Below are 11,615 nucleotides of genomic sequence, written 5' to 3'. Positions count from 1 at the left end.
AGATCAACGACCGCAAAGATTTTAGCTGCTGCCGGGACTTGAGCCAGAATATGGGCCGGATTGGGTACAAGTGCGTGTAGCGATTGTACAATAGCATTAATAGATCGTAAGTCCTGTACTAATCTGTACTGGTCTGGTTTCCCTGGCTTCGGAACTGCAAGGATGGGCGTGTTACACGGGGACTGACATTTAATCAAAATCCCTTGCTTTATTAATCCAGCGATCAGTTTGTCAATGCTTGGTATTGCCTGTTGCTTTAGTGGATATTGTCGAATAGAGGGTAATGCAACATTGTCCTGCAGGGCCACATGAATAGGAGTCATCTTAACGCATCCTACCTGTGTGGGGTCCTCTGCCCACACTTGCGGATTGACATATTCTGGTTTTTCTTTGCCCACATGGTGGTGCAGTTGTGCCCTGTTAACCTTTGGTGTCTGATAAAACAGAATAGTCCGGCCATTTGACAGGATCTGCTTCTGCCGGTTATTTGGATCAGCTTGTTTGACTGCCCAATTTACCATGGGTCCTAGATTCCTCGCATGGTGCGGGTAATTCACCTCCCGGGTGATATGTGGGGCTCGATTTATTTCAAAGTATCCTGGATCCCATCCCATTGTTTTTGCAGCACGTCGAGCGATGTAACCTATAATAGGTGCTTCCTTCCATAACTCTGAGGGGATCTCAACATACTCTGCTCTCCCTTCTGGTCCTGTAACCATAGCTCGACGGATAACTTCCCATTCCGTTCCTACATAGCTTCGGTAAAAGTCCTCCAATTCCTTATTCTTCCCACTCATATCGTAAGCCAAGGTTACATGAAGGGGACCCTCATCCTTAAAATCTAGAGACCACCATTGTGTGGTGATAGAAACATAACACTGCCTTTTGGGGGCCCATGGTTTCACAGTCAGTCCTTCGTCCCCGCACTCAATGCTCAGGCGAAATGTACAGAGCAAGTCTCTAGCCATGAGGTTACAGTCTAGTCCATTTGTGATAATAAATTGGTGTTTTACTGAGTCATTTCCAAAATATACTTCCACTGGTTTAGATATCGGGTATTGGTTCACTTGTCCCTGGAAACCAGACAGACTCTGTCTTTCCCCGGACTCAGGGAGATTGAGCTCCGATCGGACAGATGACATAGTTGCTCCGGTGTCTACTAAGAATGTATGTGGGTTTCCTTCGATCATTAATGACAGAACGGGCTCCTGTTCTGACTGGATCCCGTTCACCACAAGGTTAGCTAGTCAATACTGGGGGAAGGGATTATTTTGGGAAAAGTCCGTATATCTTCCTCGTCCTTGACTCCCTTGCCAACCTCCTCTTCGCTGCCCCTGCATCTGTTCCCTTTTTGTTGTCTACGGGAGGGACATTCCTTGCTCCAGTGGCCCCGCTGACCACAATTGAAACAGCCATCTGACCCTGTCTGTCTCCCTCCTCCTCTTCTCGGTTCAGAATTACGTCTCGGGGGAACATAGGGTGGGCCATAATTAGGGGCGGTTGGTCCGTTAGGATGTGTAACATATCCATTCCCTTCCCTGTCCACCCATCCTGGGACAGAAGATTGAGGCTCCATCTGATATCCTGTTATGAGTTTTGGCTCTTCCTTTTTCATCACATACTCAGTCTTGACCCTAACCTGGGCTTGACCTTCCTGGTGCTTATTCTTCGTCCAGTAGTATTTTACTGCCCTATTCATCTGGGTGGGAGTATTCTCTGACCAGTTCATATTATTAGTCTTAATTGCTTGAGCAACCTGACTCGGTAGGCAGTTCAATAGCATAGCGCAGTACTGTGGTGAGTCCTTTTTGTCACGGTATGCTACATCCCCTGACTGATTCTGGTATATTTCAGAGAATCTTTCCAAATATTCTTCTGCTCCCTCTCCCTTTTTAGGCTTGGTGTCTAAGATCTTGGTTATGTCAACTGTTTTTTGTAGAATAGCACTAAGGGCAGCAAAAAGACGCTGCTGGCGTTGTTCATCATTTGCTATCTGTTCCACCAGTGCGGCATGATTCTGATAGGTGAACTTTGCTAGGAATTTAGTATGTTCAGCAGGGGTTAAAACTTGCTGTATTAGCGACCATAAGTCCCTTGATTCGGCATTATAGACGGAAATGGTAGTCCGAAGAAAGTCCACGAATGAGGTAGGTGCTTGTTTTCTATCCGGTATCCCGGTTAGAATGGCCATTATTTCGTGGGGTCTCCATGGACAGTACACATTTATCGTTTGGGGGTTGTCAGCGTCTCCGGCGTTAGCCGCGACATAGGCAAGATTCGGCACCTGTCTCATTGGTAACTGACGAGGGGTCGGTTCATATCTAACTAGTGTCTCAGTATTACGTCTTGAGTCTAGTGATATCAAGTCGTCACCCGGCTCTCCAGTGTCTGTGTCTCTAAGTCCCTGACTGTCCAGTCTCAGCTGCTGTCCGGAACTAGGTTGGTTGGCTGAGGGTTTAAAAGTTGGAGCCAATAAGCCCTTAGTTTGACTTCTGGTACGGGAGGAGACTGGGGAAACAATTTGAGGCGTTATGACAGCGGTTTGAACAACCGGTCTCGGAGCTGCTGAGGGATAGAGACTACTGTATGCAGGAGGAGCACGAGGACCCTGGGGAGTTACATGGGACCTGAAGTTCCATTCATCGAATTCATCGTCTTCCCCGGTCAAAGCCATGCCAACCATTGGATGACGTAATCCACTCCTATCAAGTGTTTGAGACTCGACCGAAGTCTTTTCAGACTCCCGTTCTGCATGAGCACATTCTTTTTCTAGGAGTTCTGCAGACTTAACTATTCCTCCTTCAGTGAGTCCTATTCCTAACTTTAACGCGTTATCTTGCCAGCTGGCTAATACTGACGCTCCTCTCAATTCCTGACAGTGCTGTTTCCATAAAGCAATTAACCCTTTGGCTGGTTTACCTCCTTTATTTTTCCAAATTAGTTCCTCAGCCTCAGTGACGGCATCTAGGTTTTTATTGCCCCCCAATGGCCATTCCTCATTGCCCAGTCTTTTATTCAGCCCCCCTGACAACTGTCTTAATTGTTTTACCTTGTCTCGATATTTTTCACACAAAATTTGTAAGGGACTTCCCGGTTCCGTAGTGACATCCAAACAATTACCCATCTTATCTTGTTTTGTTACCCTTAGTCGACCAGTTAACACAACTGTATTGGTCGCTACCCAGTCAAGTCAACTAGTTAACGCTACCGTATGTCGCCACCCAGTTACTTACTGGATTTAATGATGGTCCTGACTGCTTGTGCCTCACAATCCTAAGTGCCCTTTGTGCCTACACCCACTTCAGGGTCCTGACCTTCGCGTGGAGGATCTCCTCTCTTAACAACCAGTCTAAGGCGGGGTGTGTGACAGGCACTTCCTTCTGTAGTCGATCAGCACAAGCAATCAGTTCCTGTTTGTATCCAATGCCCAAGGATTCAAAGTACTGGTTTATACCCAATCACCAGAGACTTGAAACCTAACCCTTAGTGATATTGATCACTGACCCACCGTGTTCAAAGGTCCTGTTTATATCCAATCACCAGGAACTCGAACCGAGTGATATTTTGATCACTAACGCACCGTATTCGCACTTCCTGTTTATTTTCAATGACCAGGAACGCGAACTGGACTCAGTGATGTTTGTTGATCACTGACCGACCGCTTCAGAGTTTCGGTTTATACTCAATGACCCGGAACTCAAAGCCTGACCTAGTGGTATGTTGATTACCACTCCCTCAGTACGCCGACTGAACCGAAGTGATGTTAATCACGAACCTATATCCGTGTATTCGCCAGACTAGTGTACTAGGCTGAATCTCGTAAGGACGCCACGCAAGAGTGAGCGATGGGACGATTCGTCGTCAGACGTGACAGATTTAGGAAAGCCGGAGTGGTAAAGAAGTGTTTACTCACCCGGGGCGCCCTCTCCTTCGTCCGTGTCCAAGACAATTCGTCTCTTATGCCGCGAACTCTCGGCGATCGACCGTTGAGATCCCGGACCCGAGCCCCCAAATGACGAGACCGGATTCTTTACTCTTAGTTTGTTTCAGCAAAAACTGAAAGCGAATACACTTGAAAGTTTTAACACAATTTTATTAGCTGCAGCTGACCCATCTATAGAATTGATTTCAACTCTTGACAGAGTCTGGTCAATCTCATAGAACAGGCAAATTACATAGTCAGAGTTCACACAGTTATACATTTTCAGAGTGGGGAGGGACATGATTAGCAAGGGGTTAAAACCAATCATAAGCTGAGTCTGGGCAAGCCATACTAACTGACGTAATGACCGACCACTCACAGGTGATACCTGTCCGTGCGTTGGTCGAAGGAAAGGGAGTCTTGCTTATCTCTGGCCTGGGATGTTTTTCGACCTTGTCTGAAATAAGGATCCATTCATTCGGTAGCTGCAAAACAACACTCCCTACACCTCCTTACCCCAGAATTCAGCTTTATCGTATCTCTTTGCTTGATTGATCATAAAGCATACATTTTCATACAGAAAATTAATAACATAAACGAATGATCAAAGAAAAGCTAATTGAAAAGCTCATTGTTCTAATTCTAGCTAGCAAAATGGGCCACTTATATTAACCCTTGGTTTACCATACTGCCATTTTGTTCTGGTGGCATCTTATTGAGCTACTGAAAGCTTACTACATATGCATTTCATTAGAGGGGCATCTCGTAGGTATTCTCATATATATATTGTGAATAGCTGAGGCCCAAGCACTGATCCCTGCTGTGCCCCACTAGTCACTGCCTGTCACCAAGAAAAAGACCCATTTTTTCCTACTCTCTGTTCCCTGAATGTTGACCAATTTTCAATCCATGCCAGTATATTACCAGCAATCCCATGTGCTTTGAATTTTCCACATGGGACTTTGTCAAAGGTCTTCTGAAAATCCAAATAACCCACGTCCACTGTTTCTCCCTTATCTATTCTACCAGTTACATTCTCAAAAAACTCCAGTAGCTTTGTCAAACATGATTTCCCTTTCATTAATCCATGTTGACTTTGCCTAATTCCGTTGATAGCATCGAAGTGTCCTGTTATCGCAACCTTTATATTAGACTCTCGCATTTTCCCTACTATTGATGCTCGGCTAACCGGTCTGTAGTTCCCTATTTTCTCTCTCCCTCCATTTTTAAATAATGGGATTAGATTTGCCACCCTCCATTCTGCAGGAGCTGTTCCATACTGTATAGAGTGTTGGAAGGTGACAACTAATGCATCCACTCTTACCATGGCTACCTATATTAGTACTCTGGGATGTAGATTATCAGGACCTGGGGATTTATCGGCTTTAAGTACCATTAATTTCTCCAGCACTATTTTTTTCACTAATACTAATTTCATTTAATTCCTCCTTCTCACTCGTCTCTTGGTTCACCAGCATTTCTGGGAAGTTATTTGTGTCCTCTTCAGTCAAGACAGAACTAAAGTATTTGTTTAATTGCTCTCCAATTCCCTTGTTCCCAATCATAAATTCTCCCATTTCTGACTGTAAGGGACCTACATTTGTCTTCACTAATCTTTTCCTTTTTACATACTTGTAGAAGCTTTTACAGTCCACTTTTATGTTCCTTGCAAGTTTACTCTCATACTCTATTTCTCCCCTCAATCAATCTTTTGGTCCTTTTTTGCTGAATGCTAAACTGCTCCCAATCCTCAGTCTTGCTACTTTTTCTGGCAACTTTATATCCTCTTTGGCTACAATACTATCCTTAATTTCTTTTGTTATCCATGATTGGGCCGCATTTCCTTTTGTGTTTTTGTGCCAGAACGGAATGTATAATTATTGCAATGCATGCATTTGTTCCTTAAATGTTAGCCATTGTCTATCAACTGTCATGCCTTTTAATGAAGCTTCCCAATCTATCATAGCCAACTCACTCCTCATAACTTCGTTGTTTCCTTTGTTTAGATTTAGGACCCTAATTTCGGATTGGACTACTTCACTTTCCGTCTTAATGAAGAATCCTATCAAGTTATGTCACTCTTGCCTAAAGGACCCTGCACAACAAGATTATTAATTAACCCCTTCTCATTGCACAATACCCAATCTAGGATGGCCTGTTCCCTTGTCGGCTCCTTAGTGTCCTTGTCTAAAAAAAAAACTCGTACATACTCCAGGAATTCATCCTCCACAATATTATTGCTAATTTGGTTTGGCCAGTCTGTATGCAGCTTAATGTCATCCATGATTACTGTAGTAGCTTTGTTACACGCATCTCTAATTTCCTGTTTGTTCCCATCCTTTATATTACCACTATTGTTTGAAGGCCTATAGACAACCCGACCAGTGTTTTCTGCCTCTTGGTGCTTCTTAACTTCACCCAAACTGATTCTACATCTTGATTTTCTGAGCCAATATCCTTTCTCACTATTGTTCTGTTTTCATCCTTTACTAACAACGCCACCCCACCTCCTTTTCCCTTTTGCCTGTCCTGCCTAAATATCGAATACCCTTGCATAGGGCATAGGAAATGCAGCAGGGTTTTAACTGAAAGTTAAAAATGCCCACGTTAACAATATACTATTACAGTGATATCACGACCTCATATTACGAAGTCAGACTATCTTTGAAATAAGTTAATTCATGTTTTAAATTGAGGATATTCAGGCCTGTCCTACTACTGTATTGTAAGTAAATCCGTGTTGTGTACTTTATTAATATCGGGAACTAGAAATCAGAGGCAGTGAGGTCCAATTATATCATTGCGAGTTGGAAAGCTAAAGATAATAATCTTGGACAAGAATATGCAAAAAAAAATTGCCGGATTGTCACAAAGATCCAATTGGTTCATCATTTCCCTTCAGAGATCGGAACCTGCTTCCGGGTCGGCGCCGGGTTATCAAAACGCAGCTCTCAGGTGTCTCGCCAGGAGTGTGCACTTCGACACACGATTCATTGAAGAACTAAACATACTAACGCAACTGGAAGACGTTTATGTCTCTAATGATATGAGTTTAGAATGTTTCGAAGAATCTAGGGCCACATACTTGTGTGACTGCTTTACATTAGGGAGCAGGAATAGGAATATGGCAGGTGTGGAGACCCTTTGACTGCGCATCCTTCTCAACTTGCCCTGTCACCTTCAAAGATTTGTGTACGTGCACCCCAGGTCTCTCTGTTCCTGCACCACCTTTAAAAGTGAACCATTTGTATCAAGTCATACACCATCCGGACTTGGAAATATATCGCAGTTCCTTTATCGTCGCTGGGTCAAAATCCTTGAACTCCCTTCCAAACAGCACTGTGGGAGAACCTTCACCACACGGACTGCAGCGGTTCAAGAAGGCGGCTCACAAACACCTTCTCAAGGGCAATTAGGGATGGGCAATAATGCTGGCCTTGTCAGCGATGCCCACATCCCATGAACTAATATATATATATATATATATATATATAACCTATTCTCATTCTTCCTACCAAACTACACCCCCTCACATTTCTCCGCGTTAGATTTCATCTGCCATGTGTCTGCCCATTTGACCCGTTTATCTATGTCCTCCTGAAGTCTGTTACTATCCTCCTCACTGTTTATTACATTTCCGAGTTTTGTATCATCTGCAAACTTTGAAATTATACCCTCTGTACCCAAGTGCAGGTCATCAATATATATCAAAAACTGCAGTGGTCATATTACTGACCCCTGGGGAACACCACTATATATTTCGCTGCAGTCTGAAAAACAATATTTCACCACTACTCTTTGCTTTCTGTCCCTTAGCCAATTTCTTATTCAAGCTGCCACTGCCCGTTTAATCCAATGGATTTAATTTTGCAAAAGGTCTATGACGTGGCACTTTATCAAATGCCTTTTGAACGTTCATATACACAACATTAACTGTACTAACTTCCTCAACCCTGTCCATTACTTCAGCAAAGAACTTCATCAATTTAGTAAAACACGATTTTCCTTTAACTAATCCATGCTGGCTGTGATTTATTCGCCCATGCTTTTTCCAAATGAAAATTAAATTTGTCTCCAATTATTCTCTCTGAATCTTTCCCCACTACCGAAGTTATACTGACTGGTCTGTAGTTGCCAGGTTTATCCCTCTTCCATTTTTTGAACAGGGGTGTAACATTTGTAATCCCCCAGTCCTCCGGCACCGCCTCCATATCTGAGGAAGATTGGAAGATTGTGGCCGGAGCCTCCGCAATTTCAACCCTTACTTCCCTCAGCCAATTAGAATGCATCCCCTCTGGACCGGGTAACTTTTCTACTTTGAGCGCTGCCAACCTTTTAAGTACCTCCTCATTATCTATTTTTATCCTATCAAATTGCTCTTCTACCTCCGCCTGTACTGTGACATTGGCAGCATCCTCTTCTTTGGTGAGGACAGATGCAAATTCCTCATTTAGTACTTCAGCCATGCTTTCGGACTCCACAAGAAGATCTCGTTTTCCCTAATCGGCCCCACCCTTCCTTTGACTATCCTTTTATTTTACATGTTTAGAATAGACTTTTGGGTTCCACTTTATGTTACCCGGTAATCTATTCTCATACATATTCTTTGCCCGTCTTATTTCCTTTTTCAGTTCTTCTCTGTACTTCCTGTATTCAGCTTGATTCTCCACTGTATTATGAGCCTAACATTTATCATCAGCCTCCTTTTTATGTTTCTTTTTCGTCGCTATATCCTTAATCATCTATTTCTAGCTTTCGATGCTTCCCCATTCCCCCTCGTGGGAAAGTGTCTCGTCCCCTTTCAACTCGCTGAAATGAGCCCTCCTCCAGTTGAGTATTTTCACATTTGATGTTCGTTGTCATTTTCCATAAGTACCCCTTGATATTATGATCACTGTTTCCCAAATCCTCCCCCACTGAAACATGGTTCATTTGCGCCAATTCCTTCCCCAGTACTAGATCCATCACTGCTTCCTTCATCATTGGATTGGAAACATACTGGTCAAAAAGTTCTCTTGTACACATTTTAGAAATTCATCCCCCTCTTTTCCTTTCACACTGTTACTTTCGCAGACGAAACTGGGATAATTGAAGACCCCCATTATCACGACTCTATATTTCTTGCACCTTTCTGCAACTTGCCTGCAGATTTGTTCCTCTATCTCCTTCCCACTATTTTTTGGCCGACAGTATACACCCAGGATCGTAATATCTTCTCTTTTTTCCACAATACTAACCAAATAGTTTCTGTCTTTGAACCCTCTTCTATATCACCCTTTCCAGTTCTGTAACAATATCACTGATCAACCCTGCCCCCTCACCCTCTCTCCTAGTCTTCCTTCCCTACCTGTCCTGAATACCTTGTAGCCAGAAATATTAAGTTGATATGTATGAGCCAGGCCTCCAAATTGCAACTATTTCATAATCCCACGTGGTAATTTGCGTCTGCAGCTTACGAACTGAATTTATCACGCTCCGTGCATTTATGCACATGCACTCAAAACTCATCTTAGTCTGCCTCACGTTACCCCCTGTATGCTCCCTCCAATTTCTGAAATACTCTTTATGCTAATGCTGTTTGTCTTTCCCAGTCCTCTATGCACCTTGTTTCTCCTCTCTAATTCTTTATCCTTGTGCCCCTCCTCCTGCCAATTTAGTTTAAATCCTCACCCAGAGCACCAGTTAAACACTTCACGAGGACATTGGTCCGATACCCATCAGCACGTGGCATTGGGAGTAATCCATGGATTATCACATTTGAGGTCCCGCTCTTTAACTTCCTCCCTCGCTCCTGAAACTCTGTGTGCAGGAACTCAAACCCTTTCCTTCCCATATCATTGATTGCAACATGGACCACGACTTCTGGCTGTTCCCCTTCCCAGACGCATAATCTTCTGCAACCTCTCCATGACGTCCTTTACCCTGGGACCGGGGAGACAGCACTCTGCAGGACTCATGTCGGCGGTTGCAGAAACGCCTGACTATCCCACTGACTATCAATCACCTATCATTTGTGTGCATTTCTATACATGGCTGTGCACCCCCCCCCACCACTGTGTAGTCCTTTGCCCCACGGTGCCGTGGATGTGCTCCAGATTGGATTCCCCTAGTTCGCGTCACCATCACTGGTATTCAGCACTGAAACCGGTCCGTGAGCGCCACACTCCAGGAGGATTCCTGAACTGCCTGCCTCTTCCTACCCTGTCGGATGACCACCCACTTACTATCCTCCTGAACTCTCTGTAGCTGTGGGGTGACCACCTCGGGAAACGTGCGATCCAGGAAATGCCCCGCAGTGACACCAGCAACACAAAGCTCGAACTTGAGCACTCGAGAGAAAAGTGCCATGATATTACGCAGAGGCATGAGGAGAAAAGACGCAGGTAGAATCATAGAATCATAGAAAGAATCAAAGAAAAGTTACAGCACCGAAGGAGGACATTCAGCCCATCGTGTCGGTGCTGGCTCTTTGAAAGAGCGATCCAATTAGCCCCACTCTCCTCCACTTAGCCCATAACCCTGCAAATTCGTCCTATCCAATTCCATATTGAAAGTAACTATTGAATCTGCTTCCACCACCTTTCAGGCAGTGAATTCCAGATCATAACAACATGGATAGGAAGTTGGGTAAAGGCCAGAAAACAGAGAGTGGTGTTGGAACTATTGCTCTTCTCAATATCAGGAAATGAGTAACAGGACATCAAATATTCTCGTCTTATCCCGGAGAGATTAAGGACTCCACACACTGTGTGTTTGACGCAAAGCTGATTTATTTGACCGATATCATACTATTAAACTCTAGCCCAGTTATTGGGGTTCTTAACATCAGCAGATCCATAGCCCATCTGCCAGAATGCACATGATTCAATCTTGAATGTGATTGACAGCAACAATAAAAGCAGAATCCAACGCCTGCAGTCACATGTCAACTGGCTGTGCAGAGACGTGGGATGAATGAATGAATTTCTTCCCACACACGGAGCAGGTGAACGGCCTCTCCCCAGTTTTAGCTCTCTTGTGTTTCACTAGGTGGGATGACTGAGTGAATCTCTTCTCATACATGGAGCAGGTAAACAGCCTCTCCCCAGTGTGACTGCGTTGATGATGAGTTTCCAGCTCACAAGGTTAATTGAATCCATTCCCGCAGACCCCACATTTCCACGGCTTCTCCGTGGTCCGGCTGTCCCTGTAATTCGACAGGTCGGACAATCGGTTGAAGCCTCGTCCACACACAGAACACGTGTACGGCTTCTCCCCGCTGTGAATGGTGTGATGATTTTTCCGGCTCTGTAACTGGTTGAAGCTCTTCCCACAGTCAGTGCACTGGAACACTCTCACTCGGGTTTTTGTCTCCGTGCTTTTCTAGTCACACTGATGTTTGAAACATTTTCCCACAGACAGAACAGAGAAACATTTGTTCTTCCACATTCAAAGGCCGATGATATTGAGGTCCTGATGAATCGAGTGCCTCTGTCAGAGCTTGATGTGATGTTTGGTTTAAGTTTCCCGTCTGCAAATCCTCCCCTTCTAATACCCTGTCATCACTGTAAATACAGGATAGCAATTCAGAACACAGAATTCTAGTTTCTATGGAACATGTTTCCTCTCTTGTTCCCCCAAAGCTGTAAATCCCCGTCCCACACACTCTCCCTCCTCCCTGTGCTGAAATCCAAACCTATCGCACCATCTCCAA

This window comes from Heptranchias perlo, unplaced genomic scaffold (genome assembly GCF_035084215.1).
Source record: "Heptranchias perlo isolate sHepPer1 unplaced genomic scaffold, sHepPer1.hap1 HAP1_SCAFFOLD_133, whole genome shotgun sequence".
In the NCBI taxonomy this organism is placed as follows: Eukaryota; Metazoa; Chordata; class Chondrichthyes; order Hexanchiformes; family Hexanchidae; genus Heptranchias; species Heptranchias perlo.
This window is presented reverse-complemented; position numbering follows the sequence as displayed.